The sequence below is a fragment of the Pongo abelii genome, chromosome 13 (genome assembly GCF_028885655.2).
Source record: "Pongo abelii isolate AG06213 chromosome 13, NHGRI_mPonAbe1-v2.0_pri, whole genome shotgun sequence".
Classification (NCBI taxonomy): Eukaryota; Metazoa; Chordata; class Mammalia; order Primates; family Hominidae; genus Pongo; species Pongo abelii.
Window position 1 is genome coordinate 85,833,922 of NC_071998.2, and position 14,719 is coordinate 85,848,640.

At 46.9% G+C, this 14,719-nt stretch overlaps 1 protein-coding gene across 13 annotated transcripts in view; it reads left to right on the plus strand.

Moving 5' to 3' along the window:
- The first annotated feature begins 13,705 nt into the window (after positions 1–13,705).
- AOPEP (aminopeptidase O (putative)) overlaps positions 13,706–14,719 on the plus strand; it is a 369,731-nt gene continuing 368,717 nt past the window's right edge. For 4 of the 13 annotated variants that reach the window (XM_063714294.1, XM_063714296.1, XM_024251891.3 and 1 more), the window contains exon 1: positions 13,708–13,788. The gene's annotated coding sequence lies outside the window, so the exon portion shown is untranslated. Of the gene's footprint in view, positions 13,789–14,719 lie in introns of all 13 variants that reach the window. The other 9 variants (XM_063714300.1, XM_063714303.1, XM_054520282.2 and 6 more) reach the window with 6 other exon arrangements.

Consider the following 14,719-nt stretch of genomic DNA (forward strand, 5'->3'; position numbering starts at 1 on the left):
CGGCCCGGGGAACGAGGGACTTAGCACCCGGGCCAGCGGCTGCGGAGGGTGTACGGGGTCCCCCAGCAGTGCCAGCCCACCGGCGCTGCACTCGATTTCTCTCCGGGCCTTAGCTGCCTTTCCATGGGGCAGACCTCAGGACTGCAGCCCGCCATGCCTGAGCCTTCCCCCGCCTCCGTGGGTTCCTGTGCAGCCTGAGCCTCCCGGACGAGAGCTGCCCCCTACTCCACGGCGCCCAGTCCCATCGACCACCCAAGGGCTGAGGAGTGCAAGCGCATGGCGTGGGACTGGCTGGCAGCTCCACCTGCAGCCCCGGTGCCGGATCCACTAGGTGAAGCCAGCTGGGCTCCTGAGTCTGGTGAGGACGTGAAGAGTATGTGTAGCTCAGGGATTGTAAATACACCAATCGGCACTGTGTATCTAGCTCAAGGTTTGTAAACACACCAATCAGCACCCTGTGTCTAGCTCAAGGTTTGTGAGTGCACCAATCGACATTCTGTATCTAGCTGCTCTGGTGGGGCCTTGGAGAACCTTTATGTCTAGCTCAGGGATTTGAAATACACCAATTGGCACTCTGTATCTAGCTCAAGGTTTGTAAACACACCAATCAGCACCCTGTGTTTAGCTCAAGGTTTGTGAATGCACCAGTGGACACTGTATCTAGCTGCTCTGGTGGGGCCTTGGAGAACCTGTGTGTGGAAACTCTGTATCTAACTAATCTGATGGGGACGTGGAGAACCTTTATATCTAGCTCAGGGATTGTAAATGCACCAATCAGCACCCTGTCAAAACAGGCCGCTCGGCTCTACCAATCAGCAGGATGTGGGTGGGGCCAGATAAGAGAATAAAAGCAGGCTGCCCAAGCCAGCATTGGCAACCCGCTTGGGTCCCCTTCCACACCGTGCAAGCTTTGTTCTTGTGCTCTTTGCAATAAATCTTAATACTGCTCACTCTTTGGGTCCACACTGCTTTTATGAGTTGTAACACTCACCGAGAAGATCTGCAGCTTCACTCCTGAAGCCAGCGAGATCACGAGTCCACCGGGAGGAATGAACAACTCCAGATGTGCCGCCTTAAGAGCTGTAACACTCACCGCGAAGGTCTGCAGCTTCACTCCTGAGCCAGCGAGACCACGAACCCACCAGAAAGAAGAAACTCCCAACACATCCGAACATCAGAAGGAACAAACTCCAGACGCACCACCTTAAAAGCTGTAACACTCACCGCGAGGGTCTGCGGCTTCATTCTTGAAGTCATTGAGACCAAGAACCCACCAATTCCAGACACACTGGGTTCATGTGATTCTCCTGCCTCAGCCTCCCGAGTAGCTGGGATTACAGGCATATGTCACCACGCCTGGCTGATTATTTTTGTATTTTTAGTAGATACAGGGTTTCACCATGTTGGCGTGGCTGGTCTTGAACTCCTGACCTCAGGTGATCCACTTGCCTGGGCCTCCCAATGTGCTGGAATTATAGGCGTGAGCCACCGCACCTAACCGAGTCTTATGTTTCATTCACCCATTCTTTCAGTGAATAGATAAATATGCACTGAGCACCTTCAAGAGGCCAGGCAGTGCCCAGTGTTAAGGCCAGCTGCTCCATGTTAGTCTGAAGCTAGCAAATCCACATTTCCTTTTCCCATTCTGCCCACCAGAAAGACTATCCTAGGGACACCCCAGGCAATCTATCTCCCTTTGACCTCATCCACTCTACTTTGTTTCCAGCTTCCCTGGTTTCTCAACATCCATCTCCCCTCCCCAATTTTATCTCCATTTCTTGGTTGGTTTGTCTTTTCTTGCCATCCTAGCTTTGCTATTTGGTACCTATATAGGGCAAAATCTACGGCTCTGATTGCTAATGCGATAAACTACTTTTATTTCCATAGTAGACTGGAGTTCTTTTGATGTCAGGGACACATTTTTTCATCTTTGTGTCCCCAGAGCCCAGAAATACACCTAATATATAGCAGCACTCAGTTGCTGGAAAAAAAAAAAAAAAAAGAATGTAATGATACACATGTAATTAGCAAGAATATGTTAATGCTAAATCTTACACATACCCATTCTCACAAAGCTCACTAGTGTTAGAGAAGAAAAGATAGACCAGAGATGGGGATAGAGGGACTAGATTCTCTTTTCTGGAAGCCAGAGGCTTTGTGCCACCCATGGCTGAACCACTCTAGTGTTTACTTTCTCTTTTTTTGAGATGGAGTCTCGCTCTGTCGCCAGGCTGGAGTACAGTGGTGCTATCTTAGCTACTGCAACATCCGCCTCCTGGGTTCAAGCGATTCTCCCACCTCAGCCTCCGGAGTAGCTGGGACTACGGGTGCACGCCACCACGCCCAGCTAATTTTTGTATTTTTAGTAGAGTCGGGGTTTCACCATGTTGGCCAGGATGGTCTTGATCTCTTGACCTCGTGATCCACCTGCCTCGGCCTCCCAAAGTGCTGGGATTACAGGTGTGAGCCACCGCACCTGTCCTCCTAGTGTTTACTTTCATTGGAATCCTCTGAAAACTGTTGTTGCCCCCTTCCAAGTATAAACAAAGATTTCATTGTGAATACCACTTTCTTCACTTTCTTTCTAGGAATCATGACATTCCATCCTCTTTGGCAACAATACTTTGACATCTCCTTATGTCTCTTATTTTTTACTTTTTAGTAAAAAGAACATCATTTTCAGTCTCAGTGCCCTTGGAAATGACTCTGTCCCTTTGAGCCAGATTTTTCTCCTTGTTTACTTCTTGCATCAGGCACCAATACTCTCCACAGTGATAGAACCTGTAGCCCAAACTGCTATATGGCTATATATAAAATCTACAGTAATCTCTCCAACCTATTTTGACCAAGTGACTGAGATGGCTTGTAGCTCATGGCTGTAAAACCATCATCGTATTCGACTTTCATTTACCGCCCATCCTACTCTAGTAGGATTTTTCTCCCAGAAACTTGCAAATATTTCAAATCCTGCATTTCTATTTTGACACATTCATCCCACTTGTCTCTCATCAACCCACAGTGAGTTTTAGAGAGAATTTTTTTTTTTTTGCAACAGTTCCCATCGTAGAAGATAATGACATGCAAACCCAAGCGAGGTTTGAACAGGCTCACTCCCTTTGGTATGACCTGTGGGGTATTAGCCCATTTTCACATTTCTATAAAGAAATACTCGAGACTGGGTAATTTATAAAGGAAAGAGGTTTAATTGACTCACAGTTCTGCATGGCTGGGGAGGCCTCAGGAAACTTAACAATTACGGTGCAAGAGGAAGCAGGCACCTTCTTCACAACTCAGCAGGAAAGAGAACCTGTGAAGGAGGAACTGTCAAACACTTATAAAACCAGCAGATCTCGTGAGAACTCATTCACTATCAGCATGGGTGTGGTTTCCCCTCATGCTGCTCTACCAAATCACCTCCCTCCCTCCACACATGGGGATTACAATTCGAGATGAGATCTGGGTGGGAACATAGAGCCAAACCATATCATGTGGCCAGACTATGGTGACATTTAGGTGAGTCAGAAACCAGGCAGACAGGCTTTAGACAAATTTCCTTATCCTTAAGGAAATTATTCTAAGACCTTAAAGGCTTATGCAACTATGTTTTGTATATAGGGGTAGTTATAAGAGTAGAAACTTGAAATTTTCAACCCTCCCACATCCTAAAAAATCATTTAGAGACATTCTGTCATTACACTTGAGAAAAATGTAAGCTCAGAGAAGTCGAGTGAGTTGCTGGAGTCATATAGATAGTGGCAGAGTCAAAAATATGATTTGGCAGGGCACGGTGGCTCACACCTGTAATCTCAGCACTTTGGGAGGCCAAGACAAGAAGATCATGAGGTCAAGAGATTGAGACCATCCTGGCCAACATGGTGAAACCCTGTCTGTACTAAAAATACAAAAATTAGCTGGGCGTGGTGGCGTGCACCTGTAGTCCCAGCTACTCAGGAGGCTGACGCAGGAAAATCACTCGAACCAGGGAGGCAGAGGTTGCAGTGAGCCAAGATTGCGCCACTGCACTCCAGCCTGGTGACACAGCGAGACTCTGTCTCAAAACAATAAATAAATAAATAAATAAATAAATAAATAAATAATTATGATTTTTCCTTTAGTGGGTGGAGATTTAGTGGCCTGCTCACACCCAGAAATCCTGAAGTCCCTATAACAAGGCAAGGCACAACTATATCTTCTATTGTACACAAAGACTCCTTTCCTTCCTGTGAACTGTTTATGGTTCAGCCTAAAACAGTGGGAACAGCATACCAAAAACTGGGTTGGTATTAGAGCTATGCAAAAGGGGTATTGTAAAGATAGTTTAAATTCATGGAGAAGGGTTTCTCTAGCGTATTCAAAAGAGAAAGATGGTAGCAACAACTGAAGCAAGAAGCGAGAAGAACAAGAACAAGGTGAAACAGCAGAAGCATCAGCAAATAGTATTTAAGCATGGAAAACAAGGGTTGGTATGGAAAAGAGTGAAGAGGAAAATGTGCAACAAACAATTGCTGGAATTTTCCCTGTCTCGCTTTTAAATTGCAAGCAGCCACAACAACAAAATAATTGCAAGCATCAACAACAACAAAAATCCTACTAGCAGGGGCTAAACCCAGAGGCAACATTGTTTCTATACTAAGAAGTCTGGAGGGAGATAACAGAGGCTGGGTCAGCTGCTCAGCAATGCTAGCAATGACTCAGGATCTCTTGCTCCTGCTCTGCCTCCTTCCTCCTTCCTCACTTGTTGACTTTTCACCCTCATGCTTGCCACTTGCTTTCACAAGATGGCTGCTGGGTGTTTCAGGCATTTCCCCCACCCAGGCCGGCATCACAAGCAATAGAGAGGAAGAGTACTATGCCAGCTAGCTCTTCTTTTTCACTGGCTTGTCTTTTTTTTTTTTTGAGACGGAGTCTCACTCTGTCACCCAGGCTGCAGTGCAGTGGCACGATCGTGGCTCACTGCAACCTCCACCTCCTGGGTTCAAGCGATTCTCCTGCCTCAGTTTCCTGAGTAGCTGGGATTACAGGCGCCTGCCACCACGTCCAGCTAATTTTTTGTATTTTTAGTAGAGACGGGGTTTCACCATCTTGGCCAGGCTGGTCTCGAACTCCTGATCTTGTGATCCACCCGCCTCGGCCTCCCAAACTGCTGGGATTACAGGCATGAGCTACTGCGCCCGGCCCTATGACTGTCTTTTCATAAGCAGGGAACATCTGTCCAAGAATCCCCTAGGAGCCTTCCCCTTCCATTTCATTGGCCAGACTGTGTCACAGGGCCACCCTTAGCCGTAAAATAAACTAGGACCATAAATACAGGACAGACGGCAATGAGATTTCATGACTGCCTCAGATTTATAACCATTCATCCATTGAGGTTGGAGGAGGGGGTCTATATTCTCTGAGATCAATGGATTTTTCTTCCACAAAATCAGCATTGTATTACTGGGGGAAGAGGGGATACTGGGTAGGATACAATAAGTGAGGCTACAAAGTATTTGCTTAAGAATTTGCTTTAAGAAACTGATTTTAGGAGTTACTGCCTTCAGGCAACATATCTTCCAGGCCTTTGTTTTCTGGTCTCGTGGTCTGGGACTGGAAATGAGCCACCACTTTCTTCAAGAGGCTCTTTCATGCTATTCAGGTCTTGTAATCACCCAACAGGTTCATCTTGCCCACTGCCCAGAAAAGTCAATGCACTCAGAACAGCAGGTTTTTGCAGCAAATAAAGAGTTACAGTGATTGAAGGGCTGGCCAAGTAGAAGGATGAGAGTTAATTTTCAAATCTGTCTCCCCAAGAACCTAGAGGGTAGGATTTTGTTTTTTGTTTTTTTTTACACGGAGTTTTGCTCTTGTTACCTAGGCTGGAGTGCAATGGCATGATCTGGGCTCACTGCAACCTCTGCCTCCTGGGTTCAAGCAATTCTCCTGCCTCAGCCTCCGAAGTAGCTGGGACTACAGGTGCCTGCCACCATATCCAGCTAATTTTTTGTATTTTTAGTAGAGATGGGGTTTCACCATGTTGGCCAGGATGGTCTTGATCTTTTGACCTCAGGTGATCCACCCGCCTTGGCCTCCCAAAGTGCTGGGAGTACACGTGTGAGCCACTGCGCCTGGCCAAGGCTAGGACTTTTTTTTTTTTTCACAGTGTCGCGCTATTGCCCAGGCTGGAGTGCAGTGGAACGATCTTGGCTCACTGCAAGCTCCGCCCCCCGGCTTCACGCCATTCTCTTGCCTCAGCCTCCCGAGTAGCTGGGACTACGGGTGCCCGCCCCCACGCCTGGCTAATTTTTTGTATTTTTAGTAGAGACGGGATTTCACGATGTTAGCCAGGATGGTCTCAATCTCCTGACCTTGTGATCCACCTGCCTCCGCCTCCCAAAACGCTGGGATTACACGCATGAGTCACTGTACCCGGTCAAGGCTGGGTTTTTAAGAATAATTTGGTGGGCAAGGGGCTAGGGAATGGGCGCTGCTGATTGGTTGGGGATGTAATCCTAGTGTGTCCGGAATTGGTGGGTTCTTGGTCTCACTGACTTCAAGAATGAAGCCTCGGACCCTCGCGGTGTTACAGTTCTTAAGGTGGCACGTCTGGAGTTTGTTCCTTCTGATGTTTAGATATGTTCGGAGTTTCTTTTTTTCTGGTGGGTTCGTGGTCTCGCTGGCTCAGGAGTGAAGCCGCAGACCTTCGCGGTCAGTGTTACAGCTCTGAAGGCAGCATGTCTGGAGTTGTTCGTTCCTCCCGGTGGGCTCGTGGGCTCGCTGGCTTTGGGAGTGAAGCTGCAGATCTTCACGGTGAGTGTTACAGCTCATAAAAGTAGTGTGGACCCAAAGAGTGAGCAGTAGTAAGATTTATTGCAAAGAGTGAAAGAACAAAGTTTCCACGATGTTGAAGGGGACCAGAGCAGATTGCCACTGCTGGCTTGGGCAGCCTGCTTTTATTCTCTTATCTGGCCCCACCCACATCCTGTTGATTGGTAGAGCCAAGTGGTCCGTTTTGACAGGGTGCTGATTGGTGCGTTTACAATCCCTGAGCTAGATATAAAGGTTCTCCACCTCCCCATCAGATTAGTTAGATGCAGAGTATCCACACAATGGTTCTCCAAGGCCTCACCAGAGCAGCTAGATACAGAGTGTTGATTGGTGCATTTACAAACCTTGAGCTAAACACAGGGTACTGATTGGTGTGTTTACAATCCCTGAGCTAGACATAAAGGTTCTCCAAGGCCCCACCAGAGCAGCTAGATACAGAGTGTGGGGATTGGTGCACTCACAAACCCTGAGCTAGACACAGGGTGCTGATTGGTGTGTTTACAATCCCTGAGATAGACATAAAGACTCTCCACATCCCCACCAGACTCGGGAGCCCAGCTGGCTTCACCCAGTGGATCCCGCACCGGGGCTGCAGGTGGAGCTGCCTGCCAGTCCCACGCCATGCGCTCACACTCCTCAGCCCTTGGGCGGTCGATGGGACTGGGCGCCGTGGAGCAGGTGGCGGCATTCATAGGGAGGCTCAGCCTTCACAGGAACCCATGGAGGCGGGGGAAGGCTCAGGCATGGCGGGCTGTAGTCCCAAGGCCTGCCCTGCGGGAAGGCAGCTAAGGCCGGGGCGAGAAATCGAGCACAGCACCCATGGGCTGGGACTGCTGGGGGACCCAGTACACCTTCCGCAGCCGCTGGCCGGGGTGCTAAGCCCCTCACTGCCCGCGGCCGGCAGGGCCGGCCGGCTGCTCCGAGTGCGGGGCCTGCCAAGCCCACGCCCACCCGGAACTCCAGCTGGCCCGCAAGCGCTGCGCGCAGCCTGGGCTCCTGCTCGCGCCTCTCCCTCCACACCTCCCCTCAAGCTGAGGGAGCCGGCTCTGGCCTTGGCCAGCCCAGAAAGGGGCTCCCACAGTGCAGCGGTGGGCCGAAGGGCTCCTCAAGTGCTGCCAAAGTGGGAGACCAGGCAGAGGAGGCGCCGGGAGCAAGCGAGGGCTCTGAGGACTGCCAGCACGCTGTCACCTCTCATTAGGAGTGTGGAAAACAGTCCTTGTGTGCTGAGTTGGTTTCTGGGTGAGGCCACAGGACTGGCTTGAGTCATGGGTGATGTGTCCAGGTGGAGTCAGTTGGTCCCATAAAGCAAAAGTCTGAAAAAACATCTTAAAAGGCCAATCTTAGGTTCTACAATAATGATGTTATCTATAGGAGCAATTGGGGAGGTCCCAAATCTTGTGACCTCCAGCTTTATGACTTTTGAGCAGTAAGGGATTATAAGAAAGCAAGCTAAGGAACAATGGCTGGTTATCGTTTAATTACACGTACATCTTAGCAGATTAAGGCCCCTTCCACAATCCTAACCTAGTGGCCTTTTGTTAGTCGTACAAAGGCAGTTTCAGTCCCTGAGTAAAGAGGACTTTGAGGGACCATCTTTGCTTTGAAGCTCAACTATAAATTCCTCCCATGGTTAGCTTGGCCTACACCCAGGAGTGAGCAAAGACAGCCAGCCTGTGAGGCTGGAAGCAAGATGGAGTCAAGCATGCAAGATTTCTCCCACTGTCGTAATCTTTGCAGAGACAGTTTCAGTTTGCGTGAAGTTTGCAAATGTCTTTACTGTGTATTTTTCTTTTGACTCCTAGTCCTTCAATTAGATTCAGTTAGAATTAGATTTGGTGGAAGACATAGACCCAAAATAAAGTGACTTAAATGAAAGAGCAGCTTATTTATCTTGGTTAAAGTGCAACTTATGTGGTAGCTGTGTCCACAAAGTCCTCAGGGACCGAACTCTTTCTATCTTGCTGGTTTCGTCTAATGCTCTGAGGGTTGAATTATGATCTAAAATGGCTACTTAGACAAGCCAATACATGTGCATTTCAATCAAAAGGAAGGATGACGGAAAAAAAGAAGACAAACGTTTGTCTTATCTGTTTGGTAAGGATGGTTGCCACACCTTGCTACATGATAATTTCTCTTACAGCCATTACCCAGTGCATAGTCACAGGGCCACAGCTAGCTGCAAGGGAGGCTGAAAAATGTTGTCTTTCTTCTGGGTGGCCATGTTAGAATTAGATAAAGATATTCTATTACCTAGAATGTGAGCATTCTAGTATTATGAAACAACAACAATAAAACAACAACAAATCAACAACAACAACAACTGGATATTGAGGACTGGCCAGCAATTTCTGTCATCCTCTCCTCTGTTGAACTTAGTTCATCTGGGCTAATTCTGTCAGAAGTTCTTTTGAACTTTAATTCAATGCACTAACTCTCGGTGAGGATATGAGTAGATTTCATGGAGCTGACAGCATCAGAGGGGAAAAAAGTCACTAATGAAAATCATATCTCAGCCCATTAATGAAAATCATATCCACTAGGGAGTACACATCCCTAAGCCCAGACCTTAGGGGTATATCTCTGCTTGCGACATGAATACTCATCAATATAAGTTTTGCAAGTGGAACACTTAGTATTCTCAGGAGTAACCAAATGAATACAAGATGTTGACTCATGTCACTTTGACTCCGTGAGGTGTTGATTTTGTATATATAAACACAAACATTTAAATCAAAATTATATTTGCATCAATGATTTGCATCAATAAAAGTATGTCCTGGAGCAAATTTCATTTTGTAAATTTATAAAAAATTCATTTTAATATTTTATGTTTTAAATTTTATATTACATACAAACTGTTATATAACATTTATATAACTGTTTCTCATTTTTCTACTTCACTAGAATTATTTTCACTGGAATCATTTCCAGTTCTTTTACATGTAAGCTTCCCATTGAAGTCACAATTTAGCATTATTTTTTGACTTCATGACAAATTATAGTCATTAGAGTTTCTGACATTATGAGTTTTCTTTTGTGGTTAATTAACCAAGACCAATTGTTTTTCCGCTCAAACTTTGTAGATCTAAATCTTGTCAAAAAGATTTTATTGATTTTTTCATCAATTTAAAATAAGTGACACATTTTACCATGTCTGTTTTCTCAATTTTTCCAGTTTTCTTTTCTTTTTTTTTTTTTCTGAAATGGAGCCTTGCTCTGTCGCCCAGGCTGGAGTGCAGTCGCGCGATCTCGGCTCACTGCAAGACCGCCTCTCGGGTTCACGCCATTCTCCTGCCTCAGCCTCCTGAGTAGCTGGGACTACAGGTGCCTGCCAGCACGCCTGGCTAATTTTTTTTTGTATTTTTAGGAGAGACGAGGTTTCACCATGTTAGCCAGAATGGTCTTGATCTCCTGACCTTGTAATCCGCCCGCCCCGCCTCGGCCTCCCAAAGTGCTGGGATTACAGGCATGAGCCACCGCGCCCGGCCAATTTTTCCAGTTTTCAATGTTACCAATCAGCAGTTACTTTTCAGTCAGTTTTAATTTTATAACTAAATTGTGTTCAGTTTTGGCCACTGTTAATTTCATTTTGTATTTATTTCTATCAAGTCCAGTTTTCCCTGTCAACCTGGTCACAATATCCTTGGCATTACAATAGCCAGGCAAAATAACAACAACAAAAAACCCAATGAGATAAAACCCCAAATTCCAGGCAACTATTCTGACATGTTTGGTGGCTATAAAGATGGAAATAAATACATCTTTGGAATCATCTAGTTCAATCTTCTCATTTTATAAGTGAGAAAACTGAGGTTCCCCAAGAAAGACGAAGTCTTGAGCCAGTGCAAGAGTTATTAAGGATGGAGGTGATGAGCAGGTGTGATAAATACTGATTGGACTGTGGGATGACAAAGAGGGACAAGTCTAGGATGATCTTGGATTTCAGGCTTGGGTGACTGGGTGGATATTGATGCTATTAACTCAGACAAAAATACATGAGTAGGTCAGGTTTGGGGGTGGGGATAGTGGACGAGTTCAGGTTTTTAAATGCTAGCCCGATGTTTAAGTGGAATCTGGATATTTGAATAAGTTTTTTTTTTTTTTTTTGAGACAGTCTCGCCCTGTTGCCCAGGCTGGAATGCAATGGCATGATCTCAGCTTACTGCAACATCCGCCTCCCAGGTTCAAACCATTCTCCTGCCTCAGCCTCCCAAGTAGCTGGGATTACAGGTGCATGCCACCACGCCCAGCTAATTTTTGTATTTTTAGTAGAGACGGGGTTTCACCATGTTGGCCAGGATGGTCTCGAACTCCTGACCTCAGGTGATCCTCCCACCTCGGCCTCCCAAAGTGTTGGGATTACAGGCATGAGCCACCGCACCCGGCCTGAATAAGAAATTTTTAAACAGGTCTGAATGGAAACATAGACTTGGGAATTGTCAGCTTACAAACTTACAGGTGGTAGTCACCTGACAAGAGACAAAGTCACCACCCTGGGAAAATACACATCAAGGAGGCAAAGTTTGTGCAGGCCTGCAGGCTTCATATGGACAGCAGATGTGTTTTGTTTGGTCCAAAACAGAAGTTTAATAAAATGTGAATTAGTGAGTAATGTTTAAAATTTGAGAGATTTCATGTAAATATCTGTATATCGATTGGTGTTTTTTTTCTTTTTTTTTGAGATGGAGTCTCACTTTGTCACCCAGGCTGGAGCACAGTGGCGTGATGTTGACTCACTGCAACATCTGCTTCCTGGGTTCAAGCAATTCTCCTGCCTCAGCCTCCTGGGTAGCTGGGATTACAGGCACCCACCACCACGCCCGGCTAATTTTTGTATTTTTAGTAGAGACAGTGTTTCACCTTATTGGTCAGGCTGGTCTTGAACTCCTGACCTTGTGATCTGCCTGCCTCGGTCTCCTAAAGTGCTAGGATTACAGGCGTGAGTCACCGTACCCGGCCCTCGATTATCTTTTAGGCAGGGGATCTGACATCACCGGGTCAGCATTCCTGGTTGGCAAAAATAAAAAAATCAACAGAGCTGTGGTAGGGACCACGAGCTCCAGATCACCACAGTCTCTATCCCTGGGCTTCACTCCTTTGTGTTAACTGCCCGGCTGCTGTAGGCTTTGGGGTTTGCAGCCTCTGATGGAGCCTAAGAAAGCCAAGGGAAAAAAGAGCTCAGGAAAAGGGAAAGTAGAAGCCAGTGATAGAAACAGAGGAAAGATAGATAGGTGACAGGAGAACCTAGACGACTGACTTGGAAACAAGCAAAGAAATCAGGTTTGAAAGGAGGCGAAACAAACCTTGTTTTAGCTATATGATCCAGCTATTTGCTTAGGCCCCAAATTTAAGAATTATTTTTGACACTTTTCTTTTCCTTATCTCCCTTATCTAAACTCATCTCCAAGTCCGTCACATCTACCTCAGAATTATTCCTGAAATTTGTCCATTTCTATCATTTCTTACTTGCTCACTGCAAAAGCAACTCTTCTCTTTGCATCCTTTTAAATTGTTTCTCAAAAGTTTCATGTATACATAGCAGCTAGCAGGGTGATGTTATAAAACTAGATCCTGTCACTTATGGTTGATAACTCTTCACTAGTTTCCCATTACACTTGGAATAAACTCCTATTCCTCACAGGGACCCAGAGAGTCTGTGCATGATGGGGACTCTCCTTGCCTTGTTGATCTCATCCTCTGTTCTTCCCATGACCTACGTTCTCACTTTCTCCAAGCCACCACATTCTGCCCCTTCCCTATTGCTTGCTCACGTGTATATCCTTCTTTTGGCTGTTCTTTCCTTAGATCTCCACAGAGTTGGCTACTTCTCAGTTTACTGAACCTCTTCAGAGGGCACTTTCTTGACATCTCAAATCAAAAGGTCACCCGTCTTCCTTTAATTTCTCAGCAACTTATTTTCCTTCTACCTTTTTTTTTTTTTTTTTTTTTTTTTTTTGAGACAGAGTCTCACTGTCGCCCAGGTTGGAGTGCATGTTGCGATCTGGGCTCACTGCAGGCTCCGCCCCCTGGGGTTCACGCCATTCTCCTGCCTCAGCCTCCTGAGTAGCTGGGATTACAGGCGCCCGCCACCTCGCCTGGCTAATTTTTTGTATTTTTAGTAGAGATGGGGTTTCACCGTGTTAGCCAGGATGGTCTTGATCTCCTGACCTTGTGATCCGCCCGCCTCGGCCTCCCAAAGTGCTGGGATTACAGGCGTGAGCCACCGCGCCCGGCCTTTCCTTCTACATTTAATGTTTCCTTTCTCAACTAGAAAGTAATCCCCATGAGGGAAGGCACAGCGTCTGTCTTGTTCCCGGTTGTTTCCCCAGCTTTTGTTAAGGGTGCTTGCCTGGCACACAGGAGGACCTTAAATTGTAGTGGAATTAATATGTGAACAATAGTCACATGCAGCAGAGGTGAGACTAGGCTAAGGAATAAAATTGCACATCTGTATTTCAGTAACATTTTTAAAATTTTATTTGAAACAGGGTCTTGCTCTGTGGCCCAGGCTGGAGTGTAGTGGCACGTTCATAGCTCACTGCAGCCTCGAACTCCTGGACCTAAGCAATCCTCCTGCCTCAGCCTCCATAGTAGCTGGACCACAGGTGTGCGCCACCACACTCGGCTAATTTTTAAATTTTTTTGTAGAGACGGGGCCTCCCCAGGTTGCCCAAGCTGGTGATTTTTTTCTTAAGTGTCATAAAGATTTTGCAATTAGGTATAGTAGGGTACCAGGGCAACTCTACGAACCCTAGCCAGCCAAGCTGCTTGCTCCCTCCTACGACCGCGGCAGCTCCGCGCCTGCGCAGATCTCCCCCGGGCGGTCCCGCCCCCTCATCCTAAGGGGGCGGGCATAGCGGAAGGCGGGCCAAGCAGAATGCGGCCCCGGGCGCGTGTGGATGACGTCACCTGGCGCGTGCCGGTGTAGCCCGTAGTAACCCCGAGTCTGCGGAAGTGGTGACCCGTGGGACGCGGCTGAGACAGGTAACCTGTTCGCTCCCTGTTGGGTCCCTGCCTTCCTCTCCTCCGGCGTCGGGGTGGCGGCGGGGACAGCACCATTCCGTTCTGAAGGCGACGGGGAACCCTTCCTTACCCTCACTTTTGCTCGACCAGCGAGGACCCGCATCCCCTCGTCAGTTCTCCCAGACTCCTGGGGCTTAAACCCATCCTGGGGACTGGGCGGAGCGGTCACATCTTACCACCTCAGCTGTAGAGGTGGCCACGGGCTCTGGCTGTCTTCTTCCCGGCGGCACAGACCTTTCTCAGCCTCTGAGTGCCTCCTCCTTCGTGTCTTCCCTCCGGGCCCTCGGTCATCTGCCGGTCTCGGCTTCTAGCACCACAGGGCTCATCTCCAGTCTTAAGTAGGCAGAACAGTTTGGATTCGATTCATTTCCACTTGCAGTGAAACCCATCCGCCTCTTCTTCCCCCGGAGGATCTTTACTGAGAGCACCGCATTTTGAGTTTTGGTGTCCCTATAGAACATTCATACTGTTAGTCTGGAGTTTTGTTCATTAACGCATGCATGGGCGGGGAGGGGGTGGCACAGTAATGTGATTATGATTATCTATTGTGATAATAAAAGATCCACTTAGGATCCAATCCCCTGTTGAGATGCATGGAACAGTTAATAGCATTGCATAAAATGCCCCTTGTACCTGGATTTCTTTTTGGTTTTCGTGCAATGATGACAATTACCCTTGCAAAGGTAGCCCTCAAAAAAAGTAATACAACCCGCTAGGGATGTTTAGATCGCAAAAAAACAACAATAGGGTTCATATGGTTGATAAAGAAATAATATGGGTTATTACAAAACCAGACAGAATAGATGCTGAGTATATGGGATGAGAAGCAGAATTCTGAAATCCTTGATCTCATTGATTGTTTGGTTTTGTATTTTTTAAATACTTTTAGTCT